This window comes from Neopelma chrysocephalum, unplaced genomic scaffold, assembly GCF_003984885.1.
Source record: "Neopelma chrysocephalum unplaced genomic scaffold, ASM398488v2 Primary Assembly neopelma1_68, whole genome shotgun sequence".
Taxonomy (NCBI): Eukaryota; Metazoa; Chordata; class Aves; order Passeriformes; family Pipridae; genus Neopelma; species Neopelma chrysocephalum.
Genome location: NW_020897727.1, coordinates 7,618,536 through 7,645,046, shown reverse-complemented (window position 1 = coordinate 7,645,046; position 26,511 = coordinate 7,618,536). Strand labels below are relative to the sequence as shown.

General features: G+C 41.1%; 1 long non-coding RNA gene across 2 annotated transcripts in view; it reads left to right on the top strand.

Annotated features, from left to right (window-relative positions):
- LOC113968535 overlaps window positions 1-26,511 on the top strand; it is a 52,734-nt gene that overhangs the window by 4,735 nt on the left and 21,488 nt on the right. Inside the window, exon 3 of one of the 2 annotated variants that reach the window (XR_003534547.1) lies at window positions 21,005-21,167. The exons of the other annotated variant lie outside the window; for it this stretch is intronic. This is a non-coding gene — a long non-coding RNA (uncharacterized LOC113968535). Of the gene's footprint in view, window positions 1-21,004; window positions 21,168-26,511 lie in introns of those variants that run through there. 2 annotated transcript variants of the gene reach the window in all.

Below are 26,511 nucleotides of genomic sequence, written 5' to 3'. Positions count from 1 at the left end.
CACCAGATTTGAACTCTTAGGGATTACAGTTCCAGTTTGGGCTTCAGTTGGGAGGGAAAATAAGTATAATAATAGTGAGTTTCATTAGCATTCTTTACAAAAATCAACCACACAATTTAGTACATTGGCAGCCCTTTGGTAGATAAACTAAGGACTAGAATAATAAGGTTTACTGCAAGTTAGACTTGAGGTGTACTGGAAGGGAGGGAAGTTTGCACAAAGCCTGGCTGTACTGAGGACAGTGTTAAAAGTCTCTTTACCTTCACTTGCTCTGAATTCACTCATACATTTACAAACAACATGGTTTTAAATTCTTCTTAAAAATAAAAAAAGAAGGGAATACAAGAGACACAGACAGACAGGTTTTGAATTGTAAAATGTGTAACAAACCCCATTCTCAACAAGTTTTATTGCTGTTCAACTAAATCCCTCAAGTCTATCTTTAAATTAACTGAATTAGTAAACACGTAAAAGTAATCAGAGTATTGTCATTTAGATACTTCTTTGTCTGAAATACAGGAGCTTTATCTTGTGGTTGAATCATTCTAAATAACCTTTTACAAAGGACTAGTAAATCAAGGAGTTCATATTCATTGAGAAAATATATGAATATATGATCATAATATTTTCGGAGGTTTTTTTTCAATATCACGCTATTTTTTTCCCAATTAAACAACTTCAACATTTGAACTCAGCAAACTGGATTTCACAAGCATTTTGCAATAGAGTTTGCTGCACACCACATCTGAACAACTCAGGGGGAGTGTATGGATATAGGTATCGCCCCTCTCCTTCCCAAGGGAGTCTCAAATGAGCCAAATATTCAGCTGATGTAAATCAGTGTTGTTCCAGATCCTTTTGGACATGATATAGTGCATTAAATCAACAGCCAGACTTCCCCAACCAACTCCATCCCTGGTTGAAGCTGTAATTAAAGCCTGTGTTGCTCAGGAGTTCGTACCCGGCAGCCTCAGAGGATTAATTAGGGCTGATATTTATTTCTTTTGATACAAAACCCAGATGTGTGCAGTTAAGCCAAAAACCATAGGGAGAGCCATCCTGCTTTTTTTTTTTTTTTCAGAGGGCAGAAGAAAAGCAGCATTGCCCACCCAGAATTAAAGAACAGAAGCAAATAATTATCATCATGGAGCAATTTGGCAGCAGTGGGGTTTCATAATCTGCTAAGCCACTTTTACCTGCCTGATTATGAAATAATTCAGATGACCTCAGGTTTTTTTTTTGTTACCAAGTATTGAAAAAAAAAATATATATATATACATGTGTGTTGATTTATTTGTCTGAAAGCTGGGAAGAAAAATAGCTTGTGCTTCACCTTAAGTAAATGCTCTTTAATGTGTTATAAAAATACCTGTCCATCCAGTAAAGGATTTAACCTTAAAATTAATTATTAATATTGGAAAATAGGCAGTGAAAACAGTTTAAATCATGAGCAAGTAGTACCGCCCTTGATTCCCACAGCGGAAAGGACATCTCCAGCAGGAAAATGTAGTTCAGGTTTTATGCTTAGAAAGTTGTAGGATTCAGGGCATTTTATGTTGAGCTTTGTGCAGTGGGCACCCCTTTGACAATACTATTTCACTCAGAAAATTTCCCAAATTGGGTTGGAATCAGCTGATCTCACAAGATCCATGAAGAACTTTCATACAATATCAATTTGTGAAACATTTCTTTGTCAGCCTTTTTTTTAGAGTGGGAAAAATTATCCACATCCCTAGACATAATTTAGATTTTTTTCATTATTAAAAATAGCAGTAAAAAAAGAGTTTCCAACCTTCAAACATAACCCAATTTTGGGTGTGTGTACTTTATTCATACCCAGCCTGTACCTCTCCTTCTTTTCCAGTGATAGAATATAAGTAAAGCTATAGGAGTGGAGGTCACCCAAAAACAAATATTGAAATGAGTTATGGAAAGATCAGACCAGTAAGAAATTTCTCCCCTTATTTCAGTGTAAAGAAAAAACTGAACATATTCAAAGTAACATATGAATGCTCAATATTTTTTTCTAACAATTTCTATTTGTCCTTTCTTGTGTACCTTAGTATTGATTCCCAGTAATGAGGCTCCTGTTGATTTCACTGAGTTTTGTATTAAATTCCTGGGCATGACTTGAGCCCATGATCTAATGACAAAAAACTGGAGAGCCCATTCCTTTTCCCTGATGCAGTTTGCCAGTATATTATACTGGAGAGATGCAACATTTTTGCCCTCTGAATAATTCCTATAGAACTTTGAGGAGTCTCATTTTTCTCTCTTTCTCACTAATTGCATCAGTCGGTTTTACAGTGTCCTCTAATATTTTAGATTGTAAGAAAAAAAAAGGACTGGAAACCAGCACATCTACTTTTATTATTTTTTGGGGATGTTTCTGATATTTGGTTTTGGGGTAGACTGTCAAAAGCAGGCTTTTGCGTCGTTTCCTGGAGCATTTCCTCACTCCTTTGCAGCTCGTTAAGCTCCGATTTTTGTTTGTCTTGGGGGTTTTTCAGCCCATCTATGGGGCATCTCAGAGGTCTCCACAGCTCCAAATGTCAGCTGAAAAAACAAGCACTCTCTTTTTAGCTCCTGCAGTTGATGCAAGACGCATCAGGGCTCAGGGAAAAGGGGGAAAAAAGGGAAAACCCGCTGCATTTGGAGTTAGGAGCAACTGCTACCGGTGGGTGTCCTAGTCCTCCTCCCCTTCCAGGCTCTGGAGAACATCAGCCAAGGTGACCTCAGTGACAGTCCCTCTCTGCTCTCCCCAGGTCTCTGCTCTGCTTAATCCTGTCAGAAAAGTCTCCAGCAAACATTTGTAATTGCAGGCAGAAAGAACACTGCTGTCTTTATTTTTCCTAACTTGACATCTATCAAATTTAGTTTAAGTGTTCCCCTGGGTCAGACGAGTTGCTGAGCTATAAACTAAAAATAATTAAAATAAAATATTAAAAAAACCTCAAGCCCTGCTTGCCAGGAGCTATCGTTGGGAGTTAACAGCTCTCAATCATGAATTTCAGAGTTGGAGGAGCTGAAATAAGACAGGCGGGTTTAATGCAACAGAAAACTGAAATTATGTGATATTTTGATGCTGCAGGCTTGATTCTTGCACGTCAGGACAAAACTGGTTTCTGTAACAGGCACTGAGAATTTAAATGCATTTTTTTTATTTAATACTACAGTTAATATAAATTTTATAACAAAAAGGAAAGGCAGGAAAGGTAGAAAGAATCGTTCTGATGAATATTTCAGATAATCAAAACCTCACCCTGACAATTCCTCTAAGGCAGAAATCACCTTCTCATGCTATAAAAGATGACTCTGCCAATTTATTGACCCCCAGCTGACGGATCAGCTCTCCCCAAAATTGGAAATTCTAGTTACAATGACTTCAATTTTGGCTTAAACCCGAGCAGACAGACAGCATGTTCCCAGACTGGTCACATTCATAAATGTCATAAAAAACATACTTGTTCTATGACACGCACGAAATAAAATTCTCAAGCAAGACATCTCTAACCAGAAAGGCATGAAACAAAAATCTCCAACCACGTGACAGGGAACCGGGGCTGCTAAGAATGGTATTTTGACACTGGTGGAAGTAAAACCGAAATAAAACTTCTCCAGGCATAACTTGAACGTTGGGTTTATTATTTTTGTTGTTCTTAGAGCTCATAGAAACCATGTTGGGGAAGAGCGGGAAAAAAAAATAAAATCGGTCAAAACAACGGTCAAAATTTTTGTGTGAGTTGTTCCAGAGTGAATTTAAAGAGAAAAAAAAATAAGAATCACGTTCAAGGGAGCTGAGCAGAATCAAACATTTAGAGGTGCAGCCAAAGAATTAACCTGGGTTGTCTAAACGAGTCCATGCTTTTGCTTCTTATTATGTATCTTCTGCACTTTACACAGTTATTTTTACACCAAGTGAAAAAAATAAATAAGTTAATAATATCTTTTTCATTGATGTTAGAATTGAAAAACATTCATGGAAAACTAATATTTTTAGAAAAAAAGCTGGCATTACTGATACTTGTATATTTCTTTTCAAAAGTTTGTGATTTCTTATTTCTGCTAACACTGCTAAATACAACAGGATTCTCTATTTGAAGATGCTAAAGCAAAAAAATCGAGTGGATTGCCTGCTCTTAACCTTCAAAAACATAAAACTGATCTTTTCAAGCCCTACAAAATACGAATAATTTAAATTTTTTTAAGTGTGACACTGCAACGAGCTCTAAATCAAAACCAGACACAATATCATTGCTCTGTTTTTGTCAAAAATGCTGGAAAACCCCCTCCTCAGCTTTAAACTGAGGCTGAATGTCACCTCCAAAAGAACCTTCTTGGATATAAATTGCCTCCCTTTAAGGTGGGGTCGAGCTCCCTTGCAGAAGGGATGCCCTGGAGTGGAGGGGACTATGCCCTGGGATGGTTTGCTCCATAACTATCCAAGGATTTGGAAGTGAAATGTGCTCCAGAGAACAGACTAGAGGTGGTTGGGAATTTTCCAAGGTACTTCTTTGGCAGGGTGTCACGGAATGGCAATTTGTTGAAACTGAAACCATTCCCAAGGGAAGGTCTGTCTGTACAAAGCTCCCAACCCAGAGGGAAAAGCAAAAACAGCAAAGCAAGCAAGAAAACACAAAATAAAAAAAAAGGAGGAACAAAGAGTGGTTAGAGAAACTGCCCCTTTCTGATAATCCTGCAGGAAAAGGCTCAGGGGTCTGGCTTGACGTGATTTGCCTTTGTCACTGTAAACAACAATTTATGCAGAAGGTTTATTTAGAACAGAATTACAAAGTCAAAGTGGAAGCGAACAACAGAAAGGAAATTTGCTCCATCTGATCTCCTGAAATGAACCATTCCTGCACTCTTTGAAATTATGATTTTTAATCCGTTTCTGAGGTGTTAGTACTTATTGCCAAGAATTGCTAAAACACAACAAAAAATCTGATTGATTCAAAATACCTGATTCAGCCACTGGTGCATGATTAAGTAATTAATACCTGCAGAAAATTATCTGTCAAACCTATTCTTATACTGCTCCCTTTATAAGGCACTTTTTCATAAAATCTCCCTGCTTTTTGGGTTGACTTCTCAAAAAACCAAACACGAGAAACCCAAATTATTTTTTGGCTTTTTAGGCACAATGAGAAAGAAGAAACAATTCCCTATTAGAACTTATAATAGCTGCCTCAAGAATGGATTTCCTGAGTTAGTTACCTTAGAATAGGGTAAAGTGACTTTAAAATAATGCCAGAGGGTATTTTGAGGGAGCAGATGCTGCTGTTTCACCTTTTTTATGGGCATAACAGAAAGTTTATGGTTCAGTCACGACACGCTTGCTCTGCGGTGAGGAATTATGACCTGGCTGTCCTTTGCCACTAATTTCACTGAGATGTTTTCTGTCCTCTGGGACCCTGCCTTCCATTTCTTGAAGGAGAAGAAAAATAAAAGCAGACTGAAGCGAACATGCACATGGTAAAATCAGACTCGATACGAGTACAACCCTCCTGATACGCAGGATAATCACTCCTTTTTTTAACAGAGCTGGTTTTGGTCTTGTGTAGGTTGAATCCATTTGCTACAGCCCTGATATAAATCAGGCAGTAAAGATGCGTGAGTTAAAGGGTTGGTCCTGCAAGGTGGGAGGATGGAGACCTTTAGTGGAGGTGGGACACGCAGAAATGGGATTGCACAGACCATGAAGGTGGCTGGACATCTAGAAACAAGTATAATATCCTGACAACTGTAAATATTGACTTATTAACCAGCTGCAACTTGGCTTAAGCCAGGTCTGGGATGAGTTTAACCCCTGGATCAGCCAAATGGGCTTTAAGCAGCACTTTATCCCAGAGGGAGCACCTGACTTTTGGTGAATGTTGTCACCAAAGTTGTATTTGAGCACCTGAGCCTCAATGAGTGTTGTCACCCACATGGTGTTTTTCTCTCTCTTTGTATCTCACACTCAGTGGAAGGAAGAGCCAGGAGTTGCCATCCCTCAGCATTCACATGCAAAAAGGAGGCAGATTTTAGGGTCTCCTTCCTGAAGAAACATTCTATTTCCTTTCGCCCAAATATTCCTTCTCCCTTGTTATCCGCACCCCAGTTCTTCCCTTCCCTCTGGCCTGGAGAAGGAGAAAACAGACAGAAAGAAAAGAAAAGAGAGAAATATGCTGCCTGGATTGGAAAAGTCATCTTTTCCCAGGAGCAGCGTAATAATGTTAATGGAAGGGAGAACGGGAAAGAGGAAATGTTTCGCTAACGTGGAGAATTTCTGGCCTGGGTTCTTTCTGAGGCCTGTTTGTCAGGGGGAAAAGGAAATTGGTGGCTGGATGAAATATGAGCTGATGCAGCTGCAATGCCTTTAAATACAAGCTTTTTTAGGCACACTGGTGCTTCAGTTTGGGGATATAAGCAGATGCTGAATGCCTTTCCCTACTTCACATGGGGCCTTTGCGTGCTGTGGTTTTAAGGCCAGTGTTCAGGTGATAAAAAAAAAAAAAGGAGGGGGAGAATGAAATGTCATTTTTGGAGAGGCAAAAAATACTTCAGGCTCTTTGGCGTGTAAGTCATAAAGGGCTTTTTGTGCACGGGTAGTCAGTGCAGTGTCAAGAGAAATCACTTGCACAAGGTGGAGTAACACTATCTGAAATTAAATTCTGGCCTCCATTTACAAGTAACACTTTAAGGTTAAAAAAAAATAAAATAAAGTAAAAGCTTTTTCTTTCCAAGAAATCAAACTAAGAGACGCCCCCTCCTCTCCTCCAAAAACACACCCCTGGTGTTCTCGCCATCCATAACATGGCAGCCCCAAGCATAAGGTAATTAGCAGAGTTCATCAGCCAGCCCTAATGAGCACACTGTGTATGGTGGGGGGAAACCTGGCTGGAGGTTTAGAGCTGCTCTGATCTGGAAGGGTTTGAACTGAAAAGGTTTGAACTCTCGTGCTACAGCTTTCCAGGCTCTTTGAGAGCCTGATTCCTATTTACACTAAGTTTCCTCAGCATAAAGGGGCCTTCAAGTGGGCATGCAGCGAAGGAATATTTCAAGGCAAGGAGCATGCAGAGCAGCTCTGGCTGCCCTCCTTGCACCTTCCTTGGAACAAGCCCCTCACTGTTTTCTTAGGAGGGTGAAGTGCCAGATGTAGCTCCAGTCCGAGGCGGAGGAGAAAGGCTCTGGCTCTTAGTCCTGTTGAAGCTCTTTTGCAGTGTGTTTCTGTATCTCAAGGACCTAAATAATTGCTTATGATCTTTTTTCTAGATCTGCTTTTTATTCCTGCTCCTGGAGTTATGATTTTTTACTCTTTCTCTATCAAAAATTCACCTCGAGTTGGTCATCCAATGTGAAAGCTCTGCTGACACACTCTGGAGATGTCATTGAAATATAAATAGCAAATAAATGATTAAAAATAGTTCATCCCCTTTGAATGATTGCTTCAGAATTTTAGGATTATTCCCAACTTGGGAGACCTCCTTGGCTCAGTCCTGGCTGGGACCTTTAATATATTTTTAAATGCCAGTCCCTGTTCCTCACTCCTAAGGAAATTAGGCACATTAAAAAGGCTGCAAAATCTGACTTTTTGTCCTAAGAGAGTCCCACAATTTTCTGTGACAATATTTATGAACTCAGATTCTCATCTCGTCCACCAAAGTCCCTGAAGAAAACGTTTCTTACTATTTGTACCTGCCCCTTTGCCAAGCAAAGATCTTTCAGACCGTGGAATAATCTCCCAAAAGATGTATTGGAAACCTGGTTTGGCCTGCTCAGTGTAGCTGGTTGTCATTTTTAGAACTAATTATTTTTAACAGAAATGGTCTTTACCCCAAAAAACTTTCTATACTTTATTTCTTTCCACATTTTCATAATTTCTATTGAAGGGTTTTGCTATGACTTGCTTACCAAAAACGTTTCAATATTTCATTTTAATCCAATAACCATTTCAGAAAGAAAACGAATCTGTTTCAAAGCATTATGATTTTTAAAAGGATCTATTTTGACCTCAGAATATTGAAACTCAGAGTAATTGCAAACACAGGTTTTCAACAATCAAGTTTATTTTCTCTGCAGCAAACCTCACCCATATGCCTGCAGGGAATAGCTGCATTTGCCAAATCCAACTTTTGGTGCACAGAAGAAGTGGGATGTATAAATAGAAAGTGTAAGCTTTTGGATATACAAAATGGGGTTGTAATTTAAGGCCTCCCAGCCGGTGGCAACAATTGTCCATGTCTTGTGGGGTGTCAATTTTCCCTCTTCTCTTTACTTGGCTCAGCAAGTCGCCTTCTGAGAGCAGAGTTTAAAGTCTTGGCTTTTGCCTCCTCTGTCTTCAATCTCACATCGAGTTGCTGTCGTCCCGTTGTCCCAGGGAGATGCAGGATCCTCTCCACTACTCCCATGCTCCAATCTCCAGGCCTGTGGTGGAATACTGAAAAAAAAAAGGCAAAAAAAGGGGGAAAAATCCCCGAACAAACAAATAAAAAGCTTTCCTAAATGATCTACCAAATTACACATTATTTCACTTGACAAACAAAAACGCTTTTGTGGTTCACAGGACGAATCATGTACATCATAATTTTGACAGCGAGTTCTGAGGCTGAACTGGCTCTTTAAACAATTTCCCTGTGTATGCAGTGCTGTTCCAGTTCAGTGAGAGCATATGGCAAACACAGAAACTGCACTTACTGATGCCAGGGCATGACCAAAATCTATAATAATGTTGTTTACTTTCACCAGCTCTGCGAGGAAGAATGTGGCCTCATGCACTGAAACGACCTCAGAAGAGTCACACTTTTGCTTTGTCAATAATTTACTCAAAACACACTTTTTCCCTTAGAAACATAAGGACCCAAGACACTGCAGGAACTGAGTCAAACTCTTCCATAGAGTCTCCTGGAGAAAACTTAAGGAAATTCTCTCCATGACATTGGTGAGAGTAGAGGGAGGCAGGAGACGAGCGCAGCTTTTGGAGCACCCTTGGCTTATGCTCTTTTTGCTGTTGTCATTTCTGATAAAAATCAGACTATTTCAAAGTCTTTACGGACAGAGCTCTGCCAACTTCCTTCTCCCACTAAATTGGCCGTTCCTGAGCGCTGCCAGGAAAGAACATATTTCAGCATCTCAGCGCTGCGTGGTCTGGCAGGAGAGCATTGGGAGGCTGAGGGGGTTGGCCACTCCTCTGCAGAAGGTTGTAACATCTCGTGCTCAAGGGGGTTTCCTCCACACTTTTGTCAGGCACTAAAGCTGCCCTGGTGATGTGGAGCCACAGGACAGTGCAGGCTTTGAAATGGGGGAATAAACAAACTCAACTGGCTGCCTTCGGAAACTCCAGCTCTCGCAGAAATAACATCCTTCTTCACAGCCAAACTCAGAGTGTCAACAGGGGAAGAGTCCTCATTTCACTCTGCTTTGAAACATCCTCAGGAAAGAAGAGGGACAGCCTGAAGGAATGGAATCTCCTAAATAAATGTGTTGAGGGAACAAGATTCGAGGAATTTGAGTGACTGTTCCTTCAATAGTTCAGATAAATTTTCGATGGCAGCAATTGCAAAGATTAATGTTTCAGGAGATGCCATGTAAATGGAAATGCATAAAGTAGTTTCCCAATGACCTGTAAAGCACCTGGACATAGATTTCAAGCATCAGAGTCTTAAATCTATGAGGAGCTGAGCTGCACTAACTCCCATTGCATGCACTGAGAAACAGGACTCTGAATCTGAGGGCACATTGCTTAAAATCAACATTACCTCTGCTGCAGACGGTGTTTGTACAGGGCTGAAGCAGGATAACCTATTGGTGGAGTCATAAATATTTATTTATGGAAGAAGAGAACGTCACTAATTTACGTTTCCTCCCTTTTACAGTTCCTAATTCACAGTGTCCTCTCCCATTTCTTAGTCACCAGAGCTCTGTAGTGTAGGCACATGTAAAAAACTGATAAAAATTTGAGAAACCAATAAACTCAGTACCCAAGCAGAAACAAGATATTTTTCCAGCAGTTAAAACTCAATTACATTTGAGTCACATGTTCACTCCACTCAATAGCTCATAAAATGGGCAATGAACTCACCAGGTTCTCAAGCGTTAGGTGGAAGAGAGAAGGTACCAGGAGGTGGAATACCAGAGAGGCTGAAGCCTTTGGGATTTACTGCCTGAGGTCTGACTGTCTCTGGGTGGAGGCAGAGCTGTGCTGGGCTAAAAAGCTCATCTGGGTTCTGTCTGGATCTGCAAGGAGTTGAAGTGAGTCTGCAAGAAAATAGAGCATCCACAAATATTCAAGAGTTGATTTGCATGTCTGTTTTGATCTAGGAAGGGGTAGATGTTACATGAGCATGGAAAAGTCCCAAGGCAATCCAAGGGTTTAGCCACCAGCATTTCCACACATAAAAACCCCCAAAACCCAAATTAAGAATTAGCTGCAAATAGACATTTACCAATTTGCCTGAAGCAGAGAAGTTTATAAATCTTTGCAGCTGTTGCACTGCAGGAACAACTCCTTGCAGGAACTGGGGCAGATGCCCACGTTTATGACACATCAAAGAGCAAGATCCCAAAGACCAAAGAAGGGACTGAAAGTTGCTCATTAGGGTCACATTTGCAGGTACCATAAGCAAAAGCCCAGTGAACAGATTTTGTTGGAGGCACTGGAGTGTGGGTGGATCTACATCACACCATTCTGCTCATCTTGGAGCAAACCCAAATGTGGAGATTTCCACCCCCAGCCCCCCAAAGTATTGCTCAATGGTTAGTTTTGATTTCTGCATGTGATATGTTCCTGGCTGGGAACAAAAATGCAGGCATCAGCATAGACCATGGCCCTTCTTTTCCTTTGCTTTTTTTCTTTTCTTCCTTTCCTTCTTTTTTTTTTTTCTGTTCACATAGAATTTAAATCTTAAGGTCCCATCATTGTCTGGATGTTCAGACTTTTACTGACATCAGGTTCTCTATTCTTTTTAGCTCAGACCTCTACAAATGGTGTGTTTCCATGTTATTAGTCTGGTCTTGTACTGGTTTAAGGGTTTGCAGCAAATTTCTAGCAATTTTGAAAGTTCATGTTTGAAAGCTAAACATGAACTTGGGCTTAAGATTAGTTCCTCTGAGTTGACCACTTACTCTTTCAACTTGTAATCTAAGTTCCTTCTTTCACTTCTCTGGGTTACTCCAAGATGAATTAAGATTTCTCCTCTGCTAAGAGGAGAACTCCCCAGTTCTACCAGCAAAAATATTGCCAAAGAATAGAGAGTAAAGGGGGATCTGATTCATCTCTTAACAGAATACATAAGTGAAAAAATAACACCACCAGTTAATAGACTTAACTGAAGAAAAGGAAACAAAGAAATGTTGTTTCTTTATCACTATGTGTTTGTGCATATAAACCTACAGTTGCATTTAATCTTTCCAAAAAGGTCAGTGAAATGATTCCCAATCTTTAGTTTCACATGATATTGCAGCTTCTTGGTTCCAGCCCTGAGGAGAAGCAGGGGTCCTGAAATACAGAAAGATAGGATATCCTCTTTGTGTCGCTTTTCCTACTGGAAAGAAGAAATAATGGAACTCTTGTAAGAAGTCCTGTTCTCATGAGACTTCCAGCTTCTTTATTCAGACCAAATCATCCTGACTGGTTCAGATAAGGTGACTTTGGCTATTTACCCATTGTGAAGTAAATTATCAAAAGTCTTCAGGCTTGTCCATCATTAACAAAGGTTGAAAAATCCACTCTTTCCCATGCCAGGGTTAAGAAAACAATGTTAAAATCTATTCTGGGATCTAAGAGATGCACAATTCAGTGCCAAAAGCATTCTTGTTAAAAGATGATAAGTTTCTCCACACAGCTCTACTACTTATCCATGCATTTGCTTTGGAAGTTGTAGAAGTTACAGGGAATATTCTTTGGGCATGTCTATTCAAGTAAGTCATCCTGAGACCTTTAAAAAATGAACATCTTTTTCTGGTGTGATTTTTTTCTCCTTATATTTCTCATTATATCTATTTAAATTGAACCTGGTGGCTTGTTTCAGGCAGTGTTTTGTCTCAGATGGACAGACTGTGGTTCTCCCTACAAAGCCATGAATTCCCAGCCTTGCCAGTGAGGATTCCTATCGCTAGGAGGAAATCACTGCTTGAGGCAAGATAATTCACCAGCCTCCTTTTATACCCTTCCAGACAGTCTGACCTGTCTCTTCAGCTGCACTTTACACCGGGTTGAGCTCCTACACCAAACCTCCTCTCATGCCTTGTCTTATGGTCTGACAGAAAAGAAGGACCATGTGAAGGAGTTGAGCTCCCCCACAGCTCTGCCTATAGCAGAGGCCCATGGAAATACCAGCACAAGATTTGTAGCATCACTTGGTGATTTTTCACTGCTCTACTGTACCTCTGCACTCAGACACTCTTTGTTTATTGTGTGCCCTTCTAATCCTGGCACTGTCAAAGCCCGCTCCATTAACTCAGCATTATTGTGATTTATTAGCTGTGCATGGCTAACACAGTGTTATGACAGTTGGGATGAGATTAGGTTGCAGGTCAACCTGCTCCATAGACTGGAACATTTTCAGGTCTCTTTGGAGCTAAGCATGAGGTTTAGACTGAGGAAGTCCCAGAGGAGAAAGAAAGGGAGGTGTGCGGTGCTTCTCCATCCTGTGCTCGTGACACCTCTGATAAATGGCAAGAGAAACCTACTTTTTAGAAAGCAGAGGTGGAATGAAAAAGGTATTTGATGAAGGTGGAGGTACAGGGCTCCTTCTCTCAAAACAAGAAGCTCCCAGACCGAGAGAAAACACACTCACACTTTCCAGTCCACGCCTAATTTCAGACATAATTTATGAGATCAAAACACATTGGTGATCAAAAGTAGGCACTTCTTGCATGTTTCTTGTTTTTTTCCACCTCACCGAAAACAGTTGGGGAGAGTTTAGTCAGACTCTTTCTACAGGCCAGAAATTCCAGCTCCAAGCATCAGAAGTTTCCCTAAATTAGAGCAAGAATACTCTCAGGTTTGCCAACTTCTAAGTGCCTTCTTTTATTTTGCTGAGTAATTATCTCTCTGTTTGTCCAGGGGAATATCTAATAACTCCCTGCTCACGGAAGGGCACTGACCCCTGAATGAACCAAAAATAGCCCAGCAATAATTCCAACAATATGCTTAATAATGGGATTTGAAGGCCCCTTTGGATCTGACACGTTACATCCCATCAAGCCGCGACAAAGCCGAGCGGGACAAGGTGTTGCCCATTTCCCAAGAGGAAAATCAAGTGTTTACTGGGTGGGAGGAAGGAGGGCTGACGGTGTTCCCCCATCCCAGACCCGCTGTTGTTCAAGGCTCGCATCCAGTAAATTGTTTCAATCCAGTTGTGGTCAGGAGAAATATGCTCCGTATAATCCACTGCAGCCTCCTGCCTGTGGACTCCACCGTGGAGAGCACGGCCTTAAATGTTTTTTTTCCCTCTCTTTCTCTTTTTTGCTCGACTGAATTAATTTAGAACCACAATATAAGTTAATGATAAAATCCCTCACTAAACCACTGATAGCTCCGTGCTACAGGACAGACAAATAACCCTTGTAGTCTGGAATCCTTTATGCTTCTGTAGGGGTTACAATCCATCTAATTTTTTCAATAATTTAGCACAGAGATAATTTATTTCATGGCAAAAGGCTGTGTATTAAACCCTTCCAAAGCGCAGCAGAGTGTAGCAGGCGAGATGTTTAAAATAACTGGGTTCTTTTCCAAGCTTTAAAGCTGAATTTCTGTGTAACCAGCACTGGTCATTCAGTTCCTTCCTCCTCTTCCATCTGTCATCTCCATGGTCCTGCTTTGCTTTCTGCCTGTGGAGAATAAGCTCCAACCTTATTCTTAGCCTATATTTTTATTATCACCTAAACAACGTGGCTTTGATCTCAGTAATGATTTCAGATGGCCTTGTAATAATTAATTAAAACTAGCTTGAGTGGTATTTTGACTGCCATATGACCTAAATCCTTCTGCCTAATCTTGGAAATCTACCTGCTTTGGGTATATCCCAAGGCAGGGAGTGCCAAAGATTAACTATAGACTGTGAGATATTTTGTTCTGCAGATTTAAAAGTGTTTCCCTTAAAGGCAATGCTGGTTTTTTTTTTTTTCTTTTAATGGGTAAGCAGCCTCATTAGTACCAGGTGATTCATTTAAAGCACAATTACACAGGGAATTCAGCTAATTGATTGGATAACCCTCGATTCATTTGTAAAAACACAATCCCCAAACCTGAAGTGCTTGGACTTAGTGGTAGTCATGTACCGAGAAGTTTTCTTTGAAAGCAAACGTTTAGGTTAATGGGATCCATATGATATAAATTCCTAATAACTTTACCATGGGTGGGCTTATCGAACTGCTTATCATAACATAAGTCGGGCCATTTCAAAGGATCTTTCTTCTGAGACTTTCTGAAGACTTTTCTTTCACCCCAGATCTATAGAAAATTCCACTAACTCTCCATTGAGAAAATATTTGAGCTCCCTCTCAGGCCATGATTCAAAGGGATTCTTTTTGAAGTGTGTACTTATTAACCCTTTGCTGGCAGGACAAAGTGTTTAACAGAGGTGTGTGATTCTGTGAAGGGGCAAGAGCTCTGAGCAGGACAGTCTGTGATGCTGCTGCTCTCAGGTCCTATTTATGTATAAAAGTGGTTGGGAGCTTGGACTAAAGCTGGTGCACTTGTCTGAAGACCTTGAGGGTAATTTGGGCTCTCTCAAACCCAGGGAAGTCAATGTACATCTTCCAGCTGACCTCTGTGGGTTTCCAATCAGATCCATAGAGCAATTCTAACCACTATTTCTAAATACACAGAGTAATAAATGAGAACAAACATCCCCTAAAGAAGCATTGGAATATTTAGGAATCAAAGAAGTGAGGCCACCTGCAATTTGAAGGCAAAATTTCCTGTGCAGAACTAAATCATCTTAGGAATGAGCAGAGAAGCTGCTGCTACAAGAGCTGTAATTCCCTAGTTTATTAATAAAAAATTCTAAATTAAAACTCTTGGTATCTGCCAGAAAACATGTTACCATGTTACTGGAAACTTAAATCTTCTCTCTTCTTCCTGAATTATACTAATATTGATTGTATACTTCCCCCCCATATAACTTGTTTTAAAAGAAAAGCATAGAAATAATTTTAAAAACTAAACATGACAATTGAGCTTTATATAAATATGTGTGTATGTGCATTTAAAGAGAAATCCAATATGCTGATAATCTCTTGGAAAGAAGAAGCTGCCAGAATCATGGCAGGTATGAAAATTGCCATGACCTTCACTGAAGATGGCACAGTAATTGTATCATTGTACTTTTGGTATTTAATTAAAACAAAAACTCAACAGAAGAGGGGGACAGCACCATAAAGTATAATCATGTGGATGAGATTCCTGCTGGGATAACTGCATGGACTGAAAAAAGTGAAAAGATTACAACTGCTAACTGTAGTCATGTTTGGCATTGACCTATGGGGACATTAAAATGATCTACAAATATGTGGAAAAGGATGATTAAGAGTAGTTATTTAAGAAGACAAAAATAAAGAGGGAGAGAAAGGCTTAAAATGGTCCAGTGTGAAGGAAAAAACAGATTATGTTTCAGGGAGAACTTCAGAGACAGACTACTTGCTTGAAAGAGGGTTTCCAGTGGACACACTGCTGTCATCATTCATGATAAATAAATCATACTAAACACAAAAACTGTGCAAGATTTTGGCACAATTTAACACAAAGATCTGTGATTCTTTGAGAATTAAGAAAAAAAAATTGAACACTGCATTGAGTGTAAAATGTGAAAAAGAATATAAAGTCATAGTTCTAAGCTAAGCAACTTGTAAAAGGTTGTAGAAATCACTGTCATCCTTGTCTGCAATGTTTGGTCATGCCCTCAAAAGCTTTTATAGCGTATTTTTTAAGCCCTTAATCAGCTGCCCTACATAACCAATGTCTAAAATGGTTCCATTTCTCTGCTGGAAATGCAATATTATTGCAAGGAGGTGTATTTGTGACCACTGTATCCCGTTACAGCACGAGGGATAATGGGCTGGCACATTAGGAGCCGTACAAGGTGATGAGAGGCCAGTGCAGGAGTCCAGAGTGTTGATGTACTGAGTTTCCAAACATTAACTAATGCAGAAGGGAAGTCAACACTGGAAAATCTTGTTCTTGCCCGTGGTGGGACAGCTGAACACTTCATAACACTATCAATTAATGCACTACAGACACTGGTCTCCTCAGAGGAGACGGCCAGGTTGGGAACAGCTCGGAGGTGGGCATGTCACAGGAAAAGATTTGGGGTTGCTGGCAGAGAAGTGTGGAAGATGCCTGGAGGTTTCTTGTCAGCACTTTGCCCTGGGCCAGACCAGGTGTGTTGAATCATGGGATGCAAACCCACGTGTGGATGTACACGGATGGGAAAACAAAATACCAGAGGCTCTACAGCCGTGACCTTCACACCAACATTAGGTTTCTTCTCTTTTTCTGGAGGATGAGAAGAACCTATTCCAAAGACTGTCACTGTCCCAAAGACCAAAACCTTTCAGAAAAAAAAAAGTAGGTATGGATTGCAAAACTCCCAGAGACCAAATCATCCAGGAATCTCGCCTCTAGGAGGCCTCAGAAGTAACCGAAAGTGGATACAGGCTGGGATTTCTCATTGCTGGGCTGTAAGATTATTGTGTTAGAGGCTTAACGGGCTTGAAAAAGCGGCAGTGAAAGAGAGCACAGTGTTTATTGAGCAATAAAAGAAACATTATGTTTCATTGCTCAGCCAAACTGCCCTACAGAAGCAAATCCCCATGCCTTATAACATGGGGTGTAATAAATACTAATACTATAAAGGGGGCAGTTGGAAGCCACCAGCAGGGCCCTATCACGGTGTAATCAAGCCCCCCGTTAAATTAACGTCTCACGGCTTTATTGTCTGACGGGAGCGAGCGCCTGGAGGGCTGAACTCCAGGGGGGTTTCACCTCCTGCACGGCTGCACTCTGCTCACCCTCTCCCAGGGACATCTCTCCGAGGCCAAGGGTTAGGTTTCCTCCCAAGGATTAAGCAGTAGGCTCATGTCAACAAGGTGGTTGTGGAGATAGAGGCAGAGCAGGAAGGACTCGTGAGGCCGGTGGAGAAAGATCCAGCTATTTCAAGGCAGCAGATTAATCCTGATAATACTGAGCTGGGCCATTTTTCTCCCCCTGGTTGGGTCAAGTTCCCTTAGCAACCACAAAGCCTGTCATTAATAAAATTAAAAAACTCCATCATAATTCTCAACCTCTGTGCCCCTTTCGGAGGCGAAAAGATAAATTGAATATAAAATGAAAGCCTCACTTTTTTGGCCTTTGCAAAAACCTCTTCTCGCTTTTCCACTTTTCCTCCCCATAATTCGGCAGTGCTGACCTTCTTCCAGTTGCAACCGGCTCGGGAGTGAAGGCAACATATGGACCTCATTGTCCTATGGAGTGAGGAGGGCATGGATACCATTCCCACTGACCTTTCCTTACCCAGGCTGGGGTAATTACTGAGGGCATCTGCACAGCCCTACCTGGGCTGAGCTGCAGCAGCTTCATCTTGAACCTTTGTCTGATATTCCAATTATTATCACTAACAGAGCTGCCTTCCAGGGTTTCTTTGGAACGAAAAAAGGGGCCTTTTTTTCCCCTAACTGAATTTTTTGGCTAAAATTTGTATTTCTGCTAAGATGATTTAGTTGCTGCGTTCTGCAAGGAAGGAAGAAAACCAAAAGAGGGAAAAATATGGATATAGCTGAAGATGCTTCAATTTTCAGAAACCAAAAGTAATGGAAGAACGGTTGCTAAAAATTGGAAAAGTATTGTGTTTGGGGTTTTTGTCAGTAAACAAGAGAGTTTCTGTGGAAATTTCGGGTTTTTCAGTTGCTTACAAAAAATCACTGGAGAACCACCACACTCCAACCACCTCTTTTTCATTTTCTTCTGGTCATATAACACCAGGTTTCCATTTGCTGGGAATAAATGAGGAAGCCATGGGGTATCCCTGCTCTTTTTATTCACGCAAATAATCCCATTAAAGTCCACAGGAGTTCTCGTATCCAGTGGGCAGGTTCTGACCCCAATTGTTTTAACAGTTCTTTTTGTTCACACCTCATATTCCAGCTAAAAAGTCTTATAGAGCCTGACAGAAGGCTTAAAATCATGAGTCTGCTCAACGATGGAATTAGTGTCACGTGTGTATCCTGCTCAGTTGACTTAGCTCAGGTAAAAAGAGGAGAAAATAATACAAGAAATAAAGTGTTGAGGGTAAACAGATGGCTGAAGTTTGGTGAGTCAGGCTGATATCATCATACACTTCCTGAGAAACCAAAGTGAACCTATTTTTACCCTCTGTGCCTCACTTTCCCTACCTGTAAACTGGGATTTATCAAACTTCACTTTCTCAAAGAACTGTGAACATGTAGTCAGTGATAAACTTCGGGTGATCAAATGTAAGAGAGAAAACTGCATGTTTCTTCAAATAAATTGAAAATCAGTCCATTTTATTAAAAGGATTATCCTTTTATCCTGTTACCCAGTTGCTACTCAGAGTCCCTCCCTTTGCAATCACAAATGCTGAAAATGAAAGAGGTGACTGAGCTCTGTGCACACTCACACAGTCCTAAGCATCTCTTTGAGTGATATTTGATGCAGAATCATGCACAGACTGATGAAATATTTTAATTTTAATAAAATTTTTTTCAGAGCAGCTAACAACTTTTTCCTCATTATAACTTATCCCACTGCCAGAAAGTTTTTTTACCTTTTCCAGGCTGAATGCAAAAAGAAAATTCATAAAACCTTTTTAAAAATACAAGAAAACTTTTTAAAACTGCAATTTAATTATGTCACAGAATCAGAGATTGGTTTGGTTTGGAATTTTTGTGATTTATTTATATGATGCCAGCAGCATATACAGAGAAAGGTATTCCATTCCAACAACCTTCTTTCTCGTGTCTTAAACCTTATAGTAGCCAACCTAATTGTACTTCAGCTTTCAAAGAAACAAAAGTCCCCTCTAAGTTCAGACTAAACACAAGACATTGTATCCAGAATTTTTTTTTTAGAAAGTTATGTGGGAAGATATAAAACCAGCGGGTTGGAATGGAATGACTCTTTCAACTTGAGTTTATTGTGTTTACAGAATTACTCAGGTTCTGAGAAAACTAATAACCATCACAAATCTCACCAACATCCCCTGTTTTAGGGCTTGAGTTTTCTACATTTTCTGCTGGTTTAAAGCCCAACAATAAAGAAGGTTCTTGATAAGACAAGCTCTAAAACTACTCTGACATATAGAGATCTATAACCTCACTCTTGGATATCCAAAGTCTCCACCGCAACTTTAGCAACAAATTCCCTTCTCTCCCTACAACCCCTCCTACATCCCATAGTAGCCTCTATGTTTCCCAAGCAGCCCTCCACATCTGTAACATATTATGTGCATAATTTGCACTTAATTACCAACCACATTGATTAAACCGTTGTGCAACAATTAAACTTAATTAGGTTTTTTTACAGTGCCTTCACTATTTAACTGAATGTCTTATCAGCTCTAATCGAGGTGATCACTGGAGATGCTGAGTTCGAGGTGTGAGCACCATTTCATTCCAATTTCAGGTGAAGGCAGAACTGGGGATTAACAAATGTGTGTCAGTCTGTGACCCAGCATGAGCCACTTTGCATTCCCAATTGTTTCCATGTGGATGTCAGCAAATGTTCATCTCAAGCCTATAAATAGATGACCAGGCTGCCCCCACCATGAAATTAGACAAGTTCTGTAGCACTTACCAGGAATGGGGTTTCAGTGGTTATTAAGAGTTAAGCTGTGAAATTCAAAGGGCATATTGAGTTTTTCAGTAATAATTTAAAGATATTCCTTTCCTCAAGCTGCTATAAAAAAAACCAGTTAGAATTTCGAAAACTTTGGCTAATGGTAGAATTAAAGAAGCTTAATGAGGTGTACAAATACTGACAAGCTGATAGTTACTTTAAGGAGTTAATTTTTTTCCTCTGTTGATGTAGTTCATGGATTTACATGTTTATGGATTTCAGGGAGTTGATTCAGTTTCTCTAGAGAAAGCAACAACAAAATATTGGACACCTTGAAAGTGTGGTTCCTATGGCAGACCCTGTGGGTAGACCCCATAGCTAATCCTTGCATGAAATAACAAAGTTAAATATCACTTTAGTTAAGTCTAATCTTACTGGGGCTCAGCTGGGGGGGAAACTATAAATGAAACGAAAAGATAAAATAGAGTCTCTAACTGGTAGGTCACTCTCTGATCAAAGAAAACAAGCTAAAAAGTGATTCATGTTCACTGTAGTATTTCAATGTTGTCAGTGGTATGTTTGTAACTAAAATCTCCCAAATTCACTGAGTATTTGAATTTCTCTCTGCTCCTCTGAAAAATGTATTCCTCACAATCATACACTTAGTCAATTTATATCCAAACTTCTATATCTTTACTTGATGTTCTATCTGTTTTCCTAAGAAGTGAGAACTTTTTTATATTTAATTCACATACTGATGCTGAAAAAAACCCTTATCTGTAAGCCTGGATAATGCAACGAGATAAATATAAGACGACATATATATGTTATATATATAATGATGTGTCAGTGGCACAGGCTGTAATCCTAATTTTGATTGTAACTTGTCATCTCTTTTTCAGGAGGGAGTATTTAATTCTTTCTTCTATAAAATGTCTTAAGCAATATTTCTTTTTGGGGGGGGTTAAGCAGTAAGTTAGTTCTGCTACAAGTCGTAGGTTTCATATTTGCAGATAAAGAATTTCTGATTTTTCAGTAGCGTATAACTAATTATTTAAAAAATCTGCTTCCTTGGCAGAGAAAGTCACTGCAGGATTTTGATTGCCATCAGATCCACCAGTGATTGGAGTCTGTTGAACAAATTCACAGGACAATGCTTTTGGCAGATTTTTACAATATGTCTTTTAGTAAATGATTTGACTAAGATGGTATTCATCTCTTTCCCAGTTGATAGTATTGCTTTGGGAATTTGCCCATCCATTCCAGAGGAGAAAAGATTCCTGTGAACTCTTTCAAATAATCAGTTTGAGCAAGAAATATTTTCCTTTGAGTCACCCAGTCCAGTGAGTGTGGAAACTGCAAGGAAAGCTACACTGGGAAAAGTTCAGTGTTCATACAGAGTGCCTCAAGTCAATAAAAGTTATTTTATTTGTTGCCTTTTTTATTTTCTTTTTGCCTTTTTTGTTGTTTTTAATGAGTCAGAAACAATAAAAATAGCGGCATGATTTAATTGCAAATGCACCCTGGGCACTTCAGCAAAGTGGGGAAAGCCAAACTTTCCCCTTCAATACCCACCCAGGGCATCTCTGGGCAGGGTCCACCTTAAAAGATTGGCTGTGGGGTGGGGGCAGACATCTATTTATAACCAGCAGGAGAGTTCAAGCCCCTGCAGTGGTTAACACGGAGCCTCCTCCCAGTGTTCCCAGTGATTCCTCTGGGCGAGCGTGAAATGCCATAAAGCGCTGCAGTGATGCCTTTATGAATGGTCTGTTTGTCTCCCTCTCCCCTGCCAGCCCATTTTTTTTTTTTAATTATTTTTTTTTCCCTTCCTTTTTCACCCCACACTCGCCCAGTGGCCCAAAGCAGTTTAGCAGATATGGCAGCTCCCATGAATTATGAAAATGGGAATGTGGCTCCGCTGATTTGTGCCCCATGCGCCGACGCTTTGTCGGGTTGTTGTTTTTATTCACTGCAAAATTTCTTCTTTGTGAGAGGCCAGAGGACAAGGAACTGCTTTTATTCCTAGAGACACGACTCTGGGCACCTCACAGGAAAAGTAATTGGTCAAATTTAAATATTCATTGCCCAATATAACCCAAATCCAAAATCTTTCTCCATCACCAGTGGCTCCAATACCGCAGTCGAAGTCTGGATCCAGGGATAATTTCTGCAGGTGGAATTCATCTCTGAAATAAATCCCTATCTGGGAGACAACCGGGATCAGGCTGCTTGAGTTCCCTCCTTCATGCCACCCTCCAAAAGGACAAAAATTGATCTTTTGTGCGCTCTGGGAGAGAGAAGCTTAAAAAATGTTGGAGGTTTGTTTAATTAGGTGGCCTGGCAGTTCATTTCAGAAGGATTGCTGGCAAATCACCCAACCTGCTTCCAGGGCTGAGGTTAAAATCTGTTTCCACATTTTCTTGGGGGAGAAAAAAAAAATAAAAAAGGAGGGAAAAAAAGGTTATCCTTCACCCCTTCCAGCAAGCTAGGAAAGCTTGAAACTGAAATGGTGGCTTAATGCCCAGACAGAGAGGAACTGAAATAAATATGAGCAGGGTTAAGAATTTTCTTTATTGAGAGCACCTGCTCCAATTTTATATGTAGCGTTGCTAAAAATTCCTTCATTACAGTGGGCTCAGCTCTGTGGGAGTTCAGGGAAGCCTTTGGTGCCCAGAAACCCAAATGAGCCGTTTGGATTTCTCCATGGAAAGGCTTTTCTCTTCCAAAGGAATTTGATGTGTCCAAAGGCAAGGCAGTGTTGGAGCTCCAGGTGATACTCCCAGGGGCAGTTGCAGGTGGTGTGTAACTCTTCCTTGCTGTGGGGGAGTTACAGGGCAGGGATGTGAATAAATGAATTTGGCAAATCCACTTTTCTTGTGAATTTTCATGCAAAATGTCAATTTCTGCTGCTTTTTGCAGGTAGCCTCACATCTCCCGGGTGTATCAGGCACTTCTGAAGATCAGTAGCCTCTGTACCTCTCAGTCACCTTCTCAAGAAGAGTTCTTCAGAGGAGCTGCATTCTGAGCTTAGTTTGCAATGCACCGAAGTTCAATATTTTGTGCTCGCTGTGATGGGAGAAAGACAAAAGCAAGACAAGGTTTCAGAAACAGGAATATGTTCTTGTTGATCAGGCTGGTGTAGCTGGAAAAAACATACTCCTGGCCAGATCTCGAGGCCTTAAGCAACAAGTTTCAAGCTAATTTCTCGGCAAAATTAATAATTTCAGTTTAAATTTAAAAATGTTAATCCATTAAACTGAGACTTTGACTGAGACAACACCATTCTTTTGGCTTTTGTCTGAGGATAAAACAGTTAGGGACTAATCCTTTAAACTGTATTATTTTTGGAGTTGAGGCTGATTATTCACAGACCACTCAAACCTTCTAGTACTGCTGTCAGAGTCCAGAGCTCCAGAGGCCTTTTGCTGTAGTTGTGATGATCTGAGGACACACAACTTGTCTAAGAAAAGGAGCAGCCTCTCTTACAAACCCCTTTCAGCTCAGATCCATATTTTCACACAGCCTCATGACAAAAGAAGTGATCTTGGACGTTGGCAGCTTAATCTCAATGTTGACAATGAGTCTCTCAGTAGCCCTGCCTAAACTTCTTGCTTTATTGCACCTTGCTTTCCCTGAACAGCTGACAACTGCTTTGTTAATGGTCTGAAAATAATATTAACAATAAACTTTTCAACTAGGTCAAAGCCTGAAGATGACAGAAGTGTTTTAGGAAGTGCTGTTTGAGTGCTAATAAAAATGATTATACATAAGGAAACAGCAGCATGATGGAGATGGGCAACAAATTCAGTGGAACTGCCATGTTTTGCACAAAATACCTCTCCAGCTGCAGAGAGATTTATTTTGTACTTGGCTGGTGCCTCCTGAAGGGGTTTCACAGTTTGATCACCCCCAGTGAGCTGTCACAAGGCAATTAAACAGTCCATAATCCTGGCATGGCTGAGAGGGGATGCTGCAGTGGAGATGGCAAAGTTGGCTCTGTATGTACTGAGGAGTGAAAGAGAAAGTTTGGACAGAGACTATTTAGAGGGGCCTGGAGTGACAGGACAAGGGGAAATGGTTTGAGACTGAAAGAGATCTGGTTTCGATTGGATATTAGGAAGAAATCCTTCCCTGTGAGGGTGGTGAGGCCCTGGCACAGGTTGCCCAGAGAAGCTGTGGCTGCCCCATCCCTGGAAGTGTCCAAGGCCAGGTTGGATGGGGCTTGGAGCAATGTGGGATAGTGGAAGGTGTCCCTGCCCATGGCAGGGGGTGGGACTGGATGAGCTGTAAGATCCTTTCCAACCCAAACCATTCCATGGTTCTAGCAGGAGCATGGATTCAGTGATGCCACCACAGTACAAGGCCATGGTGAGCCAGAGAGAAGTGACCAGCATCAGTAAAAGGAGATGAAAATGTTCACCAGCATTTCATCTGAAGGGTATTCATTTAATCCTGGGCATGACTTTGGTTAACTGGGAATTAAATCCAGTAAAAAGCTGACACTGGGAATTGGTTTCTTCTCTTGTGATTGGTGGTATTTTCAGGGAGATGGCCCTGACAATAACTTTTATCTTAAGGTTATCTCCCTCAGGTCCCCTCTGTGCTGGAATAACACTGTCCCAGTGTTATTAGGCACCATCTGTTAAATGCCACATTTTTTCCAGGCCCTGCAATAGCAGGTTTTGTTCACTAACACCGCAAAGGACAGTTTTCTGCCCTTTTTTTATGTCAGATGTAAGAAGCCACAGTCATACCCCACAAAGCACTGATCCAGTATAGGCTGGGAAATGAGACAGGAATGCTGCAATGAATCCACACCTGACCCACAGCCAGGATCCATGGCTCAAAGGCATCTGCAGCTTGGAGACCCATGGGGAGCCACCAGGGAGCTGCCACCCTGACATGTGGGAAACTGCTTCTGTGGCTGAGGATGGGCATGAGAGTGGGTGGAATACAAGTGCACGAAGCTCCTGCATCAGCTGCTTCATTGAGATATTTCCCCAAAAGCTGGCATAGCTTAAGCCTAGGAACTGGCAGAGATTCTTGCTTCACTGGGAGAAGAGTAACATTCTTGAACTTACAGAAATTACACAATTTTACTAGGGGATAAATCTAATCAGATTGTATCCAAATGGCCTATCTGTAAATTTTAGCCCCAGATGTATCTCATTTTCTTAATACCTAAGCTGCTTAGAAGCTTTGGAGTATTTATTTTCCTTTCACCCCTGCAATGCAGAGATACACTGTCCCGATTTTACAGCTGGGGAAGTTACTCACAGGGAGATTTAAGTGCCTGTATTCACGGCAGTCAGTGAGTAGAACGGAATTCAGCATGGCTGGAAAACCCACCTGAGAAGCTGGGTAAATACTTGGGCAAGTAGCTCAGTGTTAATGCCAGGACTGCCCACGCTAATTCATTGAAAACAGATTTAAGTGCACCCACTTGCATTCCCTGCAGGGTAGAAATGGTTTGAGTGAATCAGTCCTGGGATCTCATCTGTGTCCTCGAGGTTGGTGGTGGCTGAAGCCTCCTCCTGCCTGCTCCCTGCTCCATGGGCAGGGGCTCTCCCACCAGGAGCACTGAGTTATGAGTGCTGGATATGAGGGGGAGGCACCAAGGAGAACTAAAATCTCTGGTCTTTGCATTCTCACCTCTTTTTTTCCCTGTAGCTGCGTAAGAGGCATCCACCAGCCCAGACCAAGTTATCAACCCCCCTGTCCCCTCCTGTCTCCCAATCAATCACTCCAGCTCAGTGAATTCCCTGCTTTTTTTTCAGAGACTTGAACAGAACCTTTGAGAGAAGCAAGGACACAATGATAAATCAGAGCAGCAACATGTGCACGAGTGTGGCACCACAGCAGACACCATTCCTTGAGTCCCAAGTCATAATTAACTCCCTGAAGGACAGAAACCTGACAGGAAATCCAAAATCTCTTCGCAATCCACTAAATATTACAGGAATGAATGGCTGGCACGGGGGAAGGAATGTTGGCTGGAAGTGAAGTTTTTGGTTTGAGCTTTTCCTGAGCTGTGTTTATTTAGCATATAGCTCAGAGGCACTTGCTGTTTTGCATCTAGCAATGGAAGTCACAGATAGCATTGCACTGGGAAATGGAAGGGTGGCAGCCCAATCTGCTGAGACCTGAGCTAATTCTGCACCTGCACAGGGCCTGGGGTGGTGTTTAAAACATCTGAAGGGTTTAGCTGTGGGTTTATGTTGAACAGTTCAAAACGTGGCTGCCCTGTGGGTCTTTGTGCTCAGACCGTGAAGTCTGAGGTGTGATTCCTTCTGGCTTTTTCATTTTCCCTGGATGAAATGGAAAGAAAACACCAAAAGCATATCTTAACTTTTCTCCTGTCAAACCAAAAAAAAAAAACACTGCATTTCAGACTTAGTTTCCCTCCAGGACAGGAGGAGAGGATGTCATGTAACCACTACCAGAAGACGTTCAGATGTGACACAGTGAGGGTCCCACATGAAAAAAATATAGAACATAAATTCTTAGTCTCAGTGAAATGATGCTGCTTCCCACCAGCTGCACATTGACCCCTTCCCTAAGAGCTCTGGTTTTGCCAAGTTTCAAACTGCTGCCTTTCCTTGTCTTGGGGTGACATTTCCATCTGTTCCACCCTTATGAGCCATCCTTGGATGTGTTTGAGAGCATCGCCCTCGGCCAGCTCAGCTCTGCTGCTGCATGGCCAGGCAGGACCAGGTACCCTCTGATCCTTCCAA